The sequence below is a fragment of the Ostrea edulis genome, chromosome 5 (genome assembly GCF_947568905.1).
Source record: "Ostrea edulis chromosome 5, xbOstEdul1.1, whole genome shotgun sequence".
NCBI lineage: Eukaryota > Metazoa > Mollusca > Bivalvia > Ostreida > Ostreidae > Ostrea > Ostrea edulis.
The window spans coordinates 89,080,692-89,099,254 of NC_079168.1; positions in this window are offsets into that span (position 1 = coordinate 89,080,692).

An 18,563-nucleotide genomic window follows, 5' to 3' on the forward strand; every position below is an offset into this window, starting at 1 on the left:
AGAAGATAAATCTCAGATCCTATAAAATATACAAAATTAAGAGAATAGCAAACTCGAACCCATGGACATACCAGAGGTGGAATCATGTGCTTAGGAGGAGTAATATTCACATTCATCTACACTCGCTCGCTTAGCATTGTGAAACTGTAACCATGATATTCTGTACAGATTACGAAAGGACTTGCACCATCATCAGGCAAAATCACATCAAAGAGAAAGCTTACCGATCGCCATACGTGTCAAATTTGATTTTATCTTTGACCTGGTGACCACTGCCCAGCACGTAAACAGTGTCCACTACCTCAAAGATTACATACCTGTTGTTTTCTGTCATCGAATGCATAGATGTGTCCATATATTAAACCATTGTAAGCGATGTTTGCAATGTTTTAGTTCGATATACATTGCTCTTTAGTATGCAAACTCACGCTATAGTTTCATTAAATATGATCAGCATAAATGTTCAACAAATAAAGATGAAATATCTATGTTTAGTCATTGTCAGAAGTGTCAAAGTTTGTATAAATAGAGAACTTACTTGTGTGAAAATAAGTCATCGACACTGAATATAGATATCAAATGCCAATACTTAATCTAAACGACAAGACGTAAAGTTGAAACGCAATGATGTACTCGTTGTATTGCATTGATTGATTGATTGTATCTTGTTTAACGTCTCTCAAGAGATTTTTTCACACATTTGGAGACGTTACCAAGACCGGTGAAGAGCTTCATATCTAAGCCTTTGCTCGGCGCTTACGGCCATTGATCAGTGACGGTTCTTTAGCGTGACGCACCTACTGTGACACGGGGCATCCGTTTTTAAGGTCTCTGAGGACCCGTGACATTCACACCTGATGCCGAGCGTTTGGAGACGGAACTGTCAATACCTGTTTAAACGAATTAGGTCTGCGGGAGAACGCTCTAACCTCTAGTCCACCGCGGCGGCCAGTAGTGCAGATATCCCAAATGTCACAACCTTGGGCAAGTGTCCACTATGAAGTAATCTAATTATTCATCGGAATATTTACTACTGTTTCTACAAAATGCTTCAGTAAATTTTCATGCCGAGGATCGAGGGAAAAGCAGGAAAGCTTATTCGCAAATTTGAAGATATTTTGTAGGACCAAACGGTATAATGGATTAAACCGACCTAGTTACCCGTTACCTTGCCCACGACGGATTGTACAATGCTGTCAGATTGGTTTTTGTTAGCGATGATTAAATAACTCGGTGATCGAGATTTAGAATTCATATGATCATTATTCAGGCTTCCGGGTTCAAAACACGGTCAGTCCATGATGATAAAGTGAAAAGAGACAGAAATCATATTTCTAAATGAATCTTTTGTCAATAAAATATTTTAATTTAAATAAAATTCAGTAACATTCATGCAGAATCTATAATTTAACACGTCAAGAAAGTACAAAATTGTAGTTTTTCACTGAAGCCTATTCTCACTTAAAGGCTCTGGAGGCTGGTTCTATTTTTCTCCTCCCCATTACAGAAACCAAATAATTTGAACCCGGAAGTCTTATATCTTGAGCCAGGTATCACTGACCTACCTGTACTTGATCATGGTTGAAAGAATCGATCTGAACAACACTGTGATTTAAATAGAATTTGACATTTTCATTGGAAGGTAAAGTATATATCAATTAATCCAGACATATAGCATCCCAGCTATAGTTTGGAGAAAGAAAGGTGGTTTTTGTTTTTACAAAGAATAATAGGACCTTCTTTATTGCATGTCAAACGTTACAATATTTGTTCTTTTCCATTTGTATAATTTTTCTTTTGTATCGTATAATTTCCAATGATATTGTATGATTTTTCATTTGTATTGTGTATTTTCTCAAATTGCATTGTGTGGTGTTCCATTTGTATTGTATCGTTTCCATTTGTATTATTTGATTTTTATGCTCCCTTTTTACTTATTTGTGTGATATATGATAAATACTTAATCAAAACTATTGAAGACACCTTTTTCTTATATAAAAGCCAAGGTCACTCAGAACATACACTTTATATAAGGAAAAGGTGTCTTCAATAGTTAGGTATTGATCATATATCACACAAGTAAGTATGGTTTTACAAACAATCCACTAAGGTTACACTCAATGGTGTAGACAACGTTGGAAGATTTACAGGTCATATTTTTCGCATTGAAACTCCATCTCCAATCTTTGACATCTCGAATGATATCCTTTTTATGCTCGACAACGTGTCAGTCAGTGTGGAATAACAATTGTTAATATTCATGGCACAACAGGTATCCTTGACAACAGAGTATCAACAAGCAGTGTGGGTGTGGTATAAAAAGGCAAAGTATTCCCTTTGATTTTTATTTTTTTTTACATGTATACGTGATTACTTTCAGTGCTATGTACTATGATCAATGCATAATTTGAATGGTTATTGCAGGTCCCAAATGCTACTCTAAATACTTTCGCAAGTTTAATTTATGTATGCATTGCAAACCATCTGCAACAAAAAATTAAGTAACATTTCAAATACATAGAGAATATATATATATTTTAGAATTACTGCACAGTAGCTTTAGAATCCTGAATGGCGTGCATAAACGTCACATTCTAATCAATAGTATAACGAACATTTTATATCATACAAAATCAATCTTATGAATTAGAAAATTTTACTTGCCTTCCAAATTTTTTGTACGTATTATTGTCGTCTGATTTTCACTTAAATGCGAGAGCATATTGGGAGGTCAAAATTTACACGCAATATCTTCACCTTTTCCATACTTCAGCAAAAATGTTAGTACGTGCGTATGCATATTCCTCGAAAACCTTTGCGGATCACTTAGCTATATAGTCGAAAAATAATCATTTTATTCAGTTATCTATCCACAAAAGTTATAATAGTATTTAATATATGGCAGTTTTCCATTTGAATGCCAAAATTATGGCTAAAGGAATTCTGTAGATGCATTGCATATATATCCCGAATTCATACACCGAATTGATAGATGTTTTAAAATAAGTTACAGAAAGGGGGCTGAGAGAGAGAGAGAGAGAGAGAGAGAGAGAGAGAGAGCATTAATTCGAATAAATTGAATAATTCAAATTTGTGTCAGAAATATATATCATTTTTAAAAACTTCACTTGGACATGTAGTTGGACGATAGAATCCTATAACACCCTAATGATTTCTTAGTTGATTTGATCAAGTTTTTCGCCCTTCATATCCCAATGACGTTATCAAATGATTACCCATTACTCATATATGAATTTCAGATGACCAGACCATTTTAGAACCGCCATACATCAGGATAATCAACACCGTGTTCCAGAAATAGTTAGGGTTCTTCGATTCTTCTAATAATTGCAAATGATATTGACGTGTTTGTGCGGGTTTATTTTTAAAAAGCAGTTTTCATACATCAATTTTAACATACATGCATGTATGTATATGATGCATGTTGAAATTAGATATTACTACATTAGTAAAATTTTAGATATTGATTCCAAAGGTTCTTAAAACGTTCTGAATTAAAAATAAAATAACAGGAAATCATTATTTATGTATTCCAGCGAGATGTGGTTTCTTTAAAACGTCGATCACCTATGTCTGTGATCGATTCGAAACTTCGACCATTCTTTCTATATCGCATATGTAATAGATGCACATTTACAGGTACACATATATAACAAAGGCAATTAAGCAGGATGTATATATACATGTATAGATACAAATATTCAGACACCGTAGTTTCAGGGAGGGGTTGCCCCTCCAATTTGGGGGGGGGGGGGGGGCTGATGTCGACCATTTCCTTGCTATAGGACCAACTTGACCAGCCTAATGACACTCCAACTTTTACCAATCTTATAAAAATATATAATATATGTATTGTGAAGATTGTTACTAAAAGTTTATATATACTAGTATTGACGTACATGTATACGCCCCTCCATGATTGGGAAAACTGGGGTAATGTAGACACTTGTTCTCTCTCTCTCTCTCTCTCTCTCTCTCTCTCTCTCTCTCTCTGCCTGGCCCGCACATTGAAAAACGAAAATACATGCATGGTATTTATCAAATTGACTTTAAAAAGGTATGTAGTAGTTATATATACTGTCTCTTGGAAACAGACACGTAGCATCATTTTCGGGGGGGGGGGGGTGTGTCGAAGGATAAGTTGGTAGTTAATTAGCAAATGAAAAAAAGAAACTTTCTGTCTGATCTTCGAATTCTCAAATCGTCGGGGATCGGGGTGGGGGTGGGTGTGTCATCCTTCGCTACATGGGTTCAATTCATAATTTTAAGCCTATTTTATTTTTTCCTCATTCAATACGACTATCAACAATAGGGGGGGGGGTTAACTCAATATATCCTTATTCGCATATGAAAATAACAGATCATGATCATAAGGAAGAGGGGGCGAGCGCTCATCCAATTCAATATTTGGGGGGATCACCCAATATATCTGTATGAAAATAACAGATATTGATCATTGACAAAATAAAGTGGGCCCACCCCCTACCCCCCCCCCCCCCCCCACCCCTTACGATTCCAAGTGCCTGGGAAAAGCAGTTAAATATACCACATTGTCTATACACGTACTCAAACAACTTCCCACAGTCCATTTGAAGAATAACTGATACCTGTTCCGAATGTATACATGCACATTTGATGTGTTTACATCAGTAAAACTACGCAATGCTAGATTTAGACTGAATGTCGGTGTATACAATGGCATGCCCACCGACTGATGTAATTTTCATTTATCAAAGATGAACACTATATGGAGAGAGAGAGAGAGAGAGAGAGAGAGAGAGAGAGAGAGAGAGAGAGAGAGTTAGAATTGATCTTTGTTGGCCATTTAGGGGAATGTAAAGATATAAACATGCACGCATTTTTGTGAGGTTTTTAAATATATTTGCTATATAAAATATACCATCTGAAGTTACATGCATATTACTTGACGTGTTTTGCTGTACTTAAGAAAATGATATCCCATTCATGCAACATAAATTTGTATCATTTAGTACATGTACCACGCTCTATTCAATATATTTTGTAAATAACCACAGCAGGCAGACACATTTTATTCGTATGTACTGTAACATGTATATTACATACAAATGTAAGCAGACCAGTTATATAGTCCTTGGTGTACATGGCATAACAAGTAATTTTATCCGACCCAATCGACGTTTTTAAGTGTTTAAATTTATGACCAAAAAAGAAAAGAAAATTCAAGAGCCATTTTATTTTCCATAATTCATTTGAATAGGAGAACATCGAACAGCGCCTTCGAAAATATGATTACGTTTTACTCAACAACTTTTGGCAAATGCACGCATTGTTTTCCTCACTCTAATTAACACAAGATTCTTCCACAAAATATCTATGAACGCGATAAAGTTACATGTAAATGCATTATGTACTTTCCATAGTATGCCAGCTTTTAATAGTCTTTGATCTCAATGAGTATTTTTATATAAAAAGGTAAAATTGTAACTTTTAGAAAAATATTCTAGAAGAATCAGGGGACTGTAAATCCTATAAGGTCGATGACGTCGTTCCGAAAAAGCGACCGTGGAAGACAACATCAGAGTTAACAATGCAATATTGTAACGTGATTTTCTCAATATCAGCAACAAGTAAATGGTACATGTTATATATGAATGAAACGAGAAAATTATCACCTTTCTACCTGAAAAATATGATAGGCTTTTGAAGTGCGGCCAATTTTGGCCAATAACGTCCCTTATTCTTTGTGTGATATCATTAAATATGTTAATTTAGTTCGTGACTGCAAACTAGTCATTATTCTGAAAATTGTTTGCATCTAGATGTGAATTTAAGGTGGCCGTTGGGAAAGAAATACAAGAGGACCCAATCAAAGTTGATAAGTTTTTTGGTTTGTTTGTTTTTGTTGTTGTTGTTTTTTTTTGGGGGGGGGGGGGGTTAGAAAGAGCTAGAGCGCTTTTGCTGACGAAACGGCCGACTCAGAAATCTAAAGGGAAAACACCGGTTTCCAATAATACATGTAGATTGGCGTGTTATTTTTAAATATAAGGCCAACGTTTTTAATGTTTCGTTAACCAAGATAAATAACTGCCGCAGTTTAGCATTACTGACATTTATACGAGTCGTTCTTTAATCAATAAACCATGTTCCTATGTGGACTGATGAACAGTACAATATTTTGATAGGTGCATTCATATCACACAACAACCCTTTTACATTTTACACATGGCATTACTTAGCTCACTGTCTTTTTCTGACATGGCTGCAGCACCTTTAATAGATTTCATCTGTTCATTTGCCTTTGTTTGATAATTCGAGTGTATTAGCTTTGGCTAAATATCATATGACAGTTGCTACATGAGTTTTTATATTTACTTTTGAAAAGTCAAACTGTATAACAGTTCTTTTCCTCCCCTGACCTATTTTTACTTATTACATGCTGTGCATTTGTGCCCCTTTTCTTGTAGTATTTGTTTAGCTTTATAGTTTGAAAATCCTGTGCACACAGGAACAGGTTAGTGTAAACAAACCGAACTACAGTGATCTCGGAATAAATTCCTTTTCTTTATGTCGCAACTTGCAAATATTTGAAGTTATTTATGATGAAAATGACTAATATTTGTTACAGTATATGTATCACATTTATAACACCCCCTTCAAGAAAACGACCCCCCAAAAACTGAAAAGCAAAAAAAAAAACAAAAAAACAAAAAAAAACCAAAACACAAACAAACAAACAAATTAAAAAAAACACAACAACATAGAATGGGAAAATATTGGACTTGAACTCGGAATGTATTATTAAAGTATAAGATTACCTAGCACCTAAACCACTGGGCCACCCAGGCATGTAAGTTTAAAGGTTTAACGTTTGACAGGCTGCTGAATCTCAAGGTAAATTTTGAGAACGATGTTTGTCATATTTTAGCATTTTCAACAAGAGGGCCACCTTAGACCAAATTTCCTCAAATGGACTTATATACAGCCATACTCCAGTAAAACAATTTCAGTATTTTATTTCTGGTTTAGGGTGGCCTTTTGCAACAGTTTGCAATTTTTTAGGCCCATAACGTTACATCTACTATATACTTTATATAATTACGGTGATTTTTATGCTTATCAAATAAAGATACTATCAACATATAGATCGAATTTCCAAACTTTCGGCGTGAGCAACACTGAAGAGACATTATTTGTCGAAATGCGCATCTGATGCATCAACATTGGTACCGTATAAGTTTTACATATATATCTTTATTGAGTAATTTGAGTAAACACAAGTATAAACTGACATTGTATAGCAAAATATTTGTAAAAAATGATATTCAAGAAAAAAGTATTTATATCGGCGAAGTTACATACCAAGTGCGCTATACTTCTTTGGAATGGGACGCAGACTTGTGTTTTACAAATACACCCAACTAATGATGAAGTCAATTTGTTTATTGCAAAAAGTATTGAATTAGTCTTCCTTTCTGGGCTGTGGTGTATTTCTGTCACACCTTAACACATGTTTTCCATGATCGATATTACAACTTAAACTGGAGTCTATGATATTTGATCCTCGCAATAAAAACGTATCGCCTCATCATCAGGTGTAGGCGACACGCCAGAATCCGACATACGCCAGACGTTCAGGGCCGTATCAGTTAGAGTTCTTTATCGTACCAACGCCTGTCGTGACACGAGAAAACAGAAATTCAATGAAGAATAGAAAATTGGGAACAAGGCAAACAGGGACCCTTGGAAACACCTGAGGTGGGATCAGGTGCCGAGGACTTCTATCGAATCAGTTTAGAAAAATAAACATATGCAGTCATAATGGTGTATTGCTACATAAATATGGGGAGGTAACAGTGCATTGGTTGTGTATTGTTTAACTCCCTCTCGAGGGTTTTTCACTCATTTGGAGACGTCACCATTGCCGGTGAAGGGCTGCAAAATTCAGGCCCATGCTTGGCGTTTACTGCCTTTGAACAGGGAGGGATCTTTATCGTGACACACCTGCTGTGACACGGGACCTCGGTTTTTGCGGCCTCATCCAAAGGACCGCCCCATTTTTTTGCCTCTTATGACAAGCAAGGGGTATTGAGGACCTATTCAACCCCGGATCCCCACGGGAACTGGAATTAAAGCTAAATTCTTTGTAAGGCATAAAGGCATCATGTGAAGTTTCATTATTATCCATATAATTCGGAGATGATTTTTTTTATCATATAATAGCTGATGATTATGACCAATGATCCAAAAGCAATTAGTATATTCTTTCATGATATAAACTATCTACATGTATGCAAAGTTTCATTGCTAGAGCTCAAAGAGTATATAAAATATCATCGAAAAACAAATGCTTGCTAGACATGACTTGATGATTCGAACCTTTTGATCACAAAAACAATAGGGTTCATCCTTTAGTCATGTTGAATCTATTTGAATTATTTTGAAATATGTACCAGACAAACGGACAAAGGGGATGAACACAGAAACAGACAGTAGTTTGAACTGAATAAACGATCGATATTTTAGGTCTTTGGTTCAAAACGAATGCAACGAGGATTGCATGCTTTTCTATATTGAATAAGGTGGATGGAAATGTCCATGTGTGTATATATATATATATATATATAAATCAGTTTGTAATACCTATGTGCCACTAAACTTTTTGCAGCCCTTCATCGACAGTGGCGACGTCCCATATGAATGAAACATTCTCGAGAGGGACGTTAAACAATATTCAATCAATCCTGCATCCCTTGAGCCATAAGGACGGAGCAAAAATTGATAAATGTTAAAGCATCCTCCTTAGAACCTCTCATCTGTAAGAAAAACCTAAATGCATAGATCTAGGCCTCTACCGAAATTGTAAATTTCATGATCTCCGGGGTAGACGTACTGACTCCAAGGCGGGGCCAAACTTGGTATATATAATGTGTATGTGTAAACTATTTTTTTGAGTTCTTTTAAAATGTCATTGATACATAGATTTTCTTCATTGCTATGCCGTAGGCCTCTTGTTATTAAAATATTTTAGATGAAATAATTCCAGTTCCATCCCCGCTAAGTTCTGTTTTATATGTCAGTATTGAAAAGATTAATCGGGGACGGGGACCAGACTGATGGCTTTCATACATTCTCTACCCAGAGTTCCGTGCGCTCCTCGCACTACACCCCTGTCAACGGCTTTTTACAGAAATCTTGTAAAAGTTTCTAATATCCAACATATATGTTTTCGACTAAATATTTAGTCATACTTTGAAATGTTTTTGGTGCAATTAAATTGATGCTTACTGTAAATTGTTTAAAATCGCCGTTTTCTGATCCTAAATTTGGAACTACTTCTTAATATGCGTATGAATGTAAGACATCCACGTGGTGAAGATTTGAATGTAAACATGGAATCAAAAGTAAGAAAGGCTGTAAAAATACGATAAAACTTGTGAAATAAGAGACAAACAGCTAAATGGTAAATATGTACTTTTCAATGTGCCAGTGGGCTATGAAAAGAGCCTGATGTCATCACATGTTACCAGAACTTTTAAACGGAAAGGAAACCGAGAATTATTGTTTATATCATCTGATTATATCGTCATGTGATTGAAAGCGTTGACAGAGGTGTATGTGAAGCTTGCGTAACGCGCCCTCTGGTGAGAGAATGGGCTTTCATAACGTACTAGGATTACTTTTCAATATTTATATCCAATATTCGTGTTTATTATACATGATAGAATGAATAGATATAAAAAATCAACATGGTTCGAATTGACTGCTACGTAGCATGGGTATCTTTAAACAATGTATGTATGCATGCAAAATTGAAATGAATTGTTTTTATTTTTTGATAATTGTCAGATAAATGAAAGAAGTTCAGCTGGTTTAAAACCTAACAGACGAACTATGATGATCTTGTAACGTACAGTGATCTGAACACGCTCACCGTTGCTGAAAGAAATATTACCATATCACTAAAAACGCTACATGTAGCTCTGTAGCGAAGCAGTAGGAATTCCGTACACACTGTTTGCTACACTTCCTACGCTCAGGGAAGCTTTGTTCCGAAGCTTAGCATGGATCTTCTCTGATTGTTTGGCACCTCTTCGGCAAAGGCATCCGCCGTTCACGACGACAACCGCCGTCGTCCCCGGACGAGACCCCGTTCGTACATGGACACAAAGTCCCAGAGATACTCTATCTGAAGCAGGCCTCCCACCAAACATCAGTCACTACCCTGCCACGATTTTGTAACGTGCAGCGGTTTGAACACGCTCGACTTTGCTTTTACGTGATTAAGAGAAATCACCAAGAAGAAAAAAGCTAGCTCAAGAGAGAGGCAGTAGAAGTTCCCTGTATAAATGCCAACAATTCGATATTACATATATTTAACGATATCGTGATTCCATACCATATGCAGGTTTATATGTCCAAGTCAATCGTTGATTGTGAAAGTCAGCCCTTCAGTCCACTAGTCACCTGATCCCACCTCTGGTATGGTGTTTTTTAATTTTCACTGGGAGATATCGAATCGACATGAACATGAGATTTGTTCTTCTCATGTAGAATGTTTTTGTAGACATTCTGCCTCAAAAGAATACAGAAACAGGTCAGGTAATAACAAAAGCTTAATTCGATGGGAATTCCAACAAACTGTAGAAAACTGGATCATCAAAGACTACGTATTGTCAATGAGAAACTCCAGAATCTTTTATTATCAACTCTAGAGTACATATGCGCAGAACCCGAGTGATGTTCATAAACTTTATTTTTTGGCGGCTGTCTAAGTTGCCAGAAAGCTTTGTTTTTATATGGTGAGGAATGAAAAGTCGTACATTTTGATTGGGTTTATTTTCGAAGGTTTTGTAATTTCAAATTCACTAAAAGCTCTTTTGAAAATTTTGAGAATCCACACTTGATTGATACCAATGCTGGATCTTTTGTGGCACAACATGTCTTAACTCTGTCCACAACAGTTACTATTTTGTGAGGAGTAAAAATAGTGGCTCAGTAGAACATGTACTGGATTCTGTACCTCTATGGGTTATTCTCAACGTGTGTATGAAAACAATAGGCAAAAGAAGGACAACTAGGGATTTTTAACTCAAGGAGAAATTTTATGAAATATGTAGCTAGGAGTCCTCACAGTCCCTATAATGAACATCTACAAAGACATTTTAATTCTTCCTACGATTTATTGTATTCCATGAGTTACATTCTTGGTTTGATATTACGTTTTTTCATGGGCTTCTCTTGTCGCTAACATTAGTGAGCGGAATCCGCTGTGTGGTTTGTACCACGTCTTTAATTTTCCTACTATCGTCGAAAATTGTCGACCACGTGCTTCCGGTAGGTAGCAGTTTACGATGGCGGAGATGAAACACACGATGCTGAATACCACGACACGCAATGGTACTATTCATCCGTTGATTATTTTATCAAAATACAGAAATTTCAGTTTTTGTTTATATTTTCATCTACTCATTCATGCATCCAATTATATCCAGCTGTATTTTGAATAATTTATTTTCAAACCTTAAATTAAATTAGAATATACGTTCAAATCAATTGTTCTGAGTACTTATTGAATTTGGTAAAGTAGATCTATTGAATTAAAGATGGCATAATTGATTTAATGATAGGTCCATTTTGGTCTGACTGATGAAAGGAAGTTGGGTATAGAGGGCATGGGAAGACAGGGATGGAATAAACAGAAATGGGATGGTCAGGGACAAAAGGGGAAAGAAGAGGGAGAAAAATGGAGGGAAAGATGGAGAGGTGGATCCAATGTCGGTGTACAATTAAAGTGAACCCATCCTCAAATTATAAAGAAAATATTTGAATTTTCCTATCATTAATTGGATTCTGTAAAACCAGTTGTATATAAATTAAATCAGTATCGAAATTACCATAGTCAATTTGCTTCTGGCAGATATAATCAAGCAAGATGTACTTTTCTTCTTTTTGCAAAAATAGATTGAATGATGTTTGTTTTAAGAATCCTGACAATTTTTGTCGTACGTCGATTCGCACAATTAATCTTACTAATACAGCAGCTGCAAAATCACGTGTGTTATGTTACACCCCCAACTATTTCAATCTCAATGCGTCAATCGAAGACGGTTTCTGTAATCACTACTGGACAACATCACGATAGATACGTAAAGCAATGTTACGCCTTGGGTCTCAATGTTAACACTTACAAAAGCACTAGAGAACGGAGCCAATACCCCACCAATTCTGGCAAAAACAAAGGCGTACCCGTATACAGCATTTCTATAAAATGTAGGAAACCATCCACACCCTTGGAGAAATGTTTGAACTCTACTAATCGCATGGTGAATCAGATTTTGATCTATTTGAACCTGACTAAACACATGATGTAGTTAGATTTCAATCTGTTCGAGTCCTACTAAATGCATGGTGAATCGGATTTCAGGAGCCATACTAAACACAGTATCCAACTAGTGCTCCCTTCGCCTGGGTTCAATTCTTGGTCATGGTACGTGGCGAGTAGTATGATGTCTGTTGAAGTTCTAAATACAATATGTTCTTTTGTTCTCAATTGTTTTCTATGGTTTTCATAATACAAAGGGGGGGTTATCCGGATAATCCATGAATGTGGACGGTTGACCTAAATTGACCAAGAGACGACCTTGTACTCTGGATGAAGTCTTGAGTGACCATGGTATGGTAGTTGACCGAGACATGACCGTTGTTGACCTTAATATGGGGAAATCTTTTGTCCGATGACCTTTTGTTTAACAAAGGGAACACAAAAGAGAGATGGTATGGATAAAGTCTGCTTTGTTCTTAGCATGCAAGATATAGTATTCACATTATCCTCAGGGAACCCTGGAAAGAGTCCGTTAATTTACACAAAGGATGATAATGCTGTGACCTTAGACGTAAATAAAGAATTAATTCGGATGCACCAACCCTCATTTAACCCCAAGAGTATTAAAAACGGTTTAAATTTTCACGGCTGGTGTGACCGGTCAACAGGGGATGCTTACTCCTCCTAGGCACCTGATCCCACCTCTGGTGTGTCCAGGGGTCCGTGTTTGCCCAACTATCTATTTTGTATTGCTTGTAGGAGTTATGAGATTGATCACTGTTCGTTATCTTCACCTTGCATACTGAAGTCCAAATACTGAATAGCCATTTTCAAATTCTTTAATATTTCAAATATTCTATTTAAAAAAATACACAAGGATTCTGACAGACTTCTAACACTCAAACATCAGGATACATTAATAGAAGTTAATACTTTCTGTGCCCCATCATTTTATACAGAAGTTCATTAATTTTGATAAGTGATTTATTGCAAAATCTTTATATATATATATAATACAAAAGATATCTCTCAACTGATTCAATACGCAAGAGCTTGTTCTGCGTATGGTCAGTTTTGACTACGGATAACTCCGTTTACCTGATCAGGACATAGGGCTCACGGCGGGTGTGACCGGTCGACAGGGGATGTTTACTCCTCCTAGACACCTGATCCCACCTCTGGTGTGTCCAGGGTTCCGTATTTGCACAACTCTGTTTTGTATTGCTTATAGGAGTTATATGATTGATCACTGTTCGTTATCTTCACCATTGTACCGGTATCCTGTCCTGGATTCGGCAGTGGTGACATCTCCATATGAGTGAAATATTCTCGAGAGGAACGTTAAACAATATTCAATCAATCAATCAATGGATTACAGGAATGACCATCTGAAAAACAAAAACTAATATATAAAGACTTTCAACTAATTGTGAAACTATAATAAACTTTTACACAATTATCACCCCATGTTTTAGTTTACATCTTCAACATACATTAATCCTGTCGGTTATCCCTCGGGGGGGGGGGGGGGGGGTATCTGCGTGTAGATGCGATGGTCTCATTCCCCTCCTCCTCAATTTGAATGGTGGCTATCTCTACACCTCTGGTTTAACAAAATAAGAATATGTATTCCCTTATAATACTTGTGCCTATTTACAAACGTTTACAAGATACATTTATTGTACACTATCTATGCTTACCCCCCCTCTCTCTCTCTCTCTCTCTCTCTCTCTCTTCCACCGACGCACACGCACGCTTTCATCATGAGGTTGTGACACACTATTCCAAAGCGTCTCATCAGCGTGTGGGCAATCCACACGCTGATGGCCACCAAGAGCAGAACCAACGCACTGATCGATACACCATTGTGCATCATAGACGGTAAAAATAAAAACATTGTTATAAAAGAAAATCTGCGTGTAGATGCGATGGTCTCATTCCCCTCCTCCTCAATTTGAATGGTGGCTATCTCTACACCTCTGGTTTAACAAAATAAGAATATGTATTCCCTTATAATACTTGTGTCTATTTACAAACGTTTACAAGATACATTTATTGTACACTATCTATGCTTACCCCCCCCCCCCTCTCTCTCTCTCTCTCTCTCTCTCTCTCTCTCTCTTCCACCGACGCACACGCACGCTTTCATCATGGGGTTGTGACACACTATTCCAAAGCGTCTCATCAGCGTGTGGGCAATCCACACGCTGATGGCCACCAAGAGCAGAACCAACGCACTGATCGATACACCATTGTGCATCATAGACGGTAAAAATAAAAACATTGTTATAAAAGAAAATGATTGTAGGTTACATGTATATATACGTTTCTGACAGAATGGTCACAAAGAATTCAAATCTCAAACATATACTCGTACTCACCAGAAGAGAATAAATTCCGATGAGGAAAAAAAACGGTTATTCCAAATAACTCATGCATCATGCCAAGACAAAAACGTGTGTAAGTACATAATTGTGGTATTTAGTTATATTACGACACACCTGAATAAAGTAAGCTTTAGTAAAAACAAAATCTTATAAAAATTATGTTGTACAAGTACCTCAAATTTTACTTTAAACTGTAATATGTTGTCTTTATGAGAAGGTACATGTGTAATTACTTGGAAAATAAAATCTTTAACATTACGGGTTCTGCATCACGGAAGTTATCAGATTAAAATTGAGGGTGACCAGATGGTCTAAATGAGATGTCATGCAGCATTAATAAAATGCGAATTTGATCTAATACACACTACACCATAAATTTTACAACATCATCCTCATTATCAAATATGGGGTTCAATGTCAATTCAATACTAGGTTTTATCCAGGAGTTTTTGTTCTATTCCTATGTATTAACACACATGCAATTACTACCAATATTGTTATGAGAATTAAGATAAATAAATACATGTATTTCGGTTTTCCATGCTCAATACTTAAGAGTAGAATCCGTACTGTAGGTCTTTAAGGTCAGAGCCAGGAGCGGATTGTATTCCTCGTGTACGACTCGGTGTTTGTAAAGTTGTATCTGAGGAGGGAAGACTTTTATAAATATGCGTTGTACGGTTGTGTTGGTCAGTGAGCGGGTCACTATACCTCTTAACGTTGTGCACATGTACATGGTCATAAGTTGTTCCCTGTGTAACGGGCGAGGAAGTGGAATAAGTTGAATCCGTGTTAGCGTGCGGGGTTGTGAGTGTAGTCTCTGTAGTCAGCTCCACCGTTGACAAAATCAATGAAAGCGATGAATTTATAGCTAAATGTGTTAGTAAAAACAAATGAAAACCCGTCCATAAGGAACTCCAGCATAATTTCATAGCTTCAGAGTACTTGTGCGTGGAATCAAATTGGTGTTAAACAAAGTAATTTTTGAATGACTGATTACAAGACGGGAATTTTTCCTTTTTCCATTTTTGTTGAAGAAGCAGCTGTTTATGATATAAAAAAGTTTAGTCTTTAATTCATTGTTGAAAATCCATACGTCTTGGTGTTGTTGATTTGAGAAAAGCTTTGCGATTTCAAATTTACTATCAGTTCTTTACTATTCCTTGAATCCACCAATCCTTTTATCATTTCTGGTTTACTAAATAGAAGGATGGATGGTACACATTTTTGTTTTAACGTATCTACTATAAGAATTCAATATTCCTCTTACACTTGTGGTAGTATCGGTCTATATTATCCTCTATTTCATTATTTGCTACTTACTTGTCTACGTAAAGTCCTATCTTCGTATTATAGTTGTTTATTATTTCATGAAACCGGAAGAGAGTTATCTTTTATTTTCAAACTTATTTTATTACAATACTTTTCATTGGTTACTTCTAGATTTATTATCAAATCATAATAAAAGGTAACTTTTATTTTCATTCTTTTGTTAAGAACGGTATTTAAAGCTGACATGAATTAATAAATATAGTATGATTCTATATGTCCGCCATATTTCTTTGCTAATCCGCCATATTAGTTGGATATTCTATTGTTATATGTATCAGGGTTCGCATGGTATATAAGGGGACGAGTTTTGCTACGCTTCACTTCACATCAGTGTCTTCGATTTACCTGTGCGGGTAGCTTCGACAGGTAACACGTACATCTCCGATACTAATTTATAGGACATCAAGAAGAAATAAAATCATGTTTTGAAACACCATGCAGTGCTCAAAATTACAATAAACATATCGGACAGTAGTAAATCATTCTAAAAGCTTTGTATAAATAAATATAGAATGCCTTTTCTTTACGTGAATGTGCGTACATTTGCAATAAATATTCAAAACTATACAAAATCGTGGAGAAATATTTTATCTATTATCTAGATCTATTGATGAAATGGAATAAGCAAAGGGTATAAAATCTATACCATTCACACTTACTTCAAGCAAAATGCAAATACATAAATGTTACTGTACGTATAAAGAAGACATGGTTATGTATGCTCGTCATGAAAAAGCATCGAATGCGGACGACTATTTACCTGGGTCTACTCGTAATATCTGTAAAGGACCGAAGATGTACGTGTACACTTGTCGAAAAAACTCAAAGTAGTAGTAAAACTCCCTTTATTAGCATAATCCATGAAACAAAACGATACACTCCATTTGTATTCCAACAGTAAACAACATTGTTCATTGTACAGACTGCGACACACTTGGCCCGTGCCGATCAGCTATCTTCAATCAGGGGAAGTATCAGAGTATAATATTTACCCTGTATTGTGCATGAATCCTTATACCGTATGATTTACTTGTCAGAGTATTGCAGATTTATAAATCAGGAAATCATTTAGGTACATAAATTGTTTATGCATAGATAATTTGCATACACAACACTGCACGAGTGTATGGGATGAGAGAGAGAGGGGGGATTCAAACGATGATCTTGTAATAATCGCGCTCTTATTAAGAAAAATGATATCGTTGATTCAATATAAGAGAACAGTAACACAATATTGCTCTCATTAATTGATAATACAGATTTATTTGATTGATTTAAAGCACGCAATAATTAAAAATTAAACATATCTTTAAATAATGTTATTTTCAATTACTTCATTTTATGCTTATTCGGCGCTCAATAGATCTTATATATCTATGCCATTTTGCTTTATTACATTCTGCGTTGAACTCGACGCAAATTGTAATGCAAAATGTAATAATTGAGTTTATCATATGCGTAGTTATCAAGCACATATAATTTTTTATTTAAACATATTTTATTGAGAAACTCAACAGGATTGGGCAACAGGCATAGCGTGGGTAGGCCCTCTCCCAAATACAAAGGTCAAGTACAAAGGTACATAGAATCAAAGGGAGGGGACAAGAGTGTCTGTCCCCCACCTTTGATAACAATATCCCTTTTTTTGTTATTTTGTTTGGTTTTTTTTTTTATGTTTTCCGCCACACTCAACAATTTTTTTAGTTATCTGGTGGCGCCCAGTTTTTGTTGGTGGAAGAGAGAAACCAGATGCAATGTACCTGGGAAGAGACCACCGACCTTCCGAAAGTAAACTGGGAAACTTTCTCACTTACCGGCGCGAGCGGGTTTCGAACCCGCGCCGACAAAATTGAGAGGCCGTTATTTTGTAATGCAAGTAAAAAATATATTGGGTGACAACCCCCCTCCCCAACTTGACCCCAGCTTGAAAGTCCTGATATAATAGTAGAAAACACACACACCACCAATTAAGAAAATGAAGATATTATGAGGCACTCATAGTAGAGGACTCTAACCACCCCATTCCACCCCCAACGATTGAAGAAAATGAAGTGTAGGGGGAAATTATTGAGGCAGTCAAAGTAAAACTTTCACTAATTTAAAAAGATGAACAAAAACTCTTTTAACCCTTCACCCCCACATTAGGACTTTGAAACATCGGATAAAACATCTTGGTTTGTTTGGGTTTTTTGTTTTATTTTATTGCTTTTTGTTCATCTTTTTAAATTATTATTTTGAATGGCAAGAAATTTTGAAGAATCTAATTTTCCATTTTTTTCTTCCTGTTGTAACCCCCCCCCCCCCCAACCCCCATGAAAAATGATGATACATGTCTAGTTATTACATGTACATTTTGCTTTTCAACACATTTATGCATACTAATTGTATGGTGTAGAATTGCACCCTTTACCAAGTTTTCCTTCATTTACACAGTGTAAGGAATGGTAAACCATAATCACAAAACACAATGCATAAAGGCCAAGATAGTTTTAAGCGTAGGAACTTCATTCACGAATACA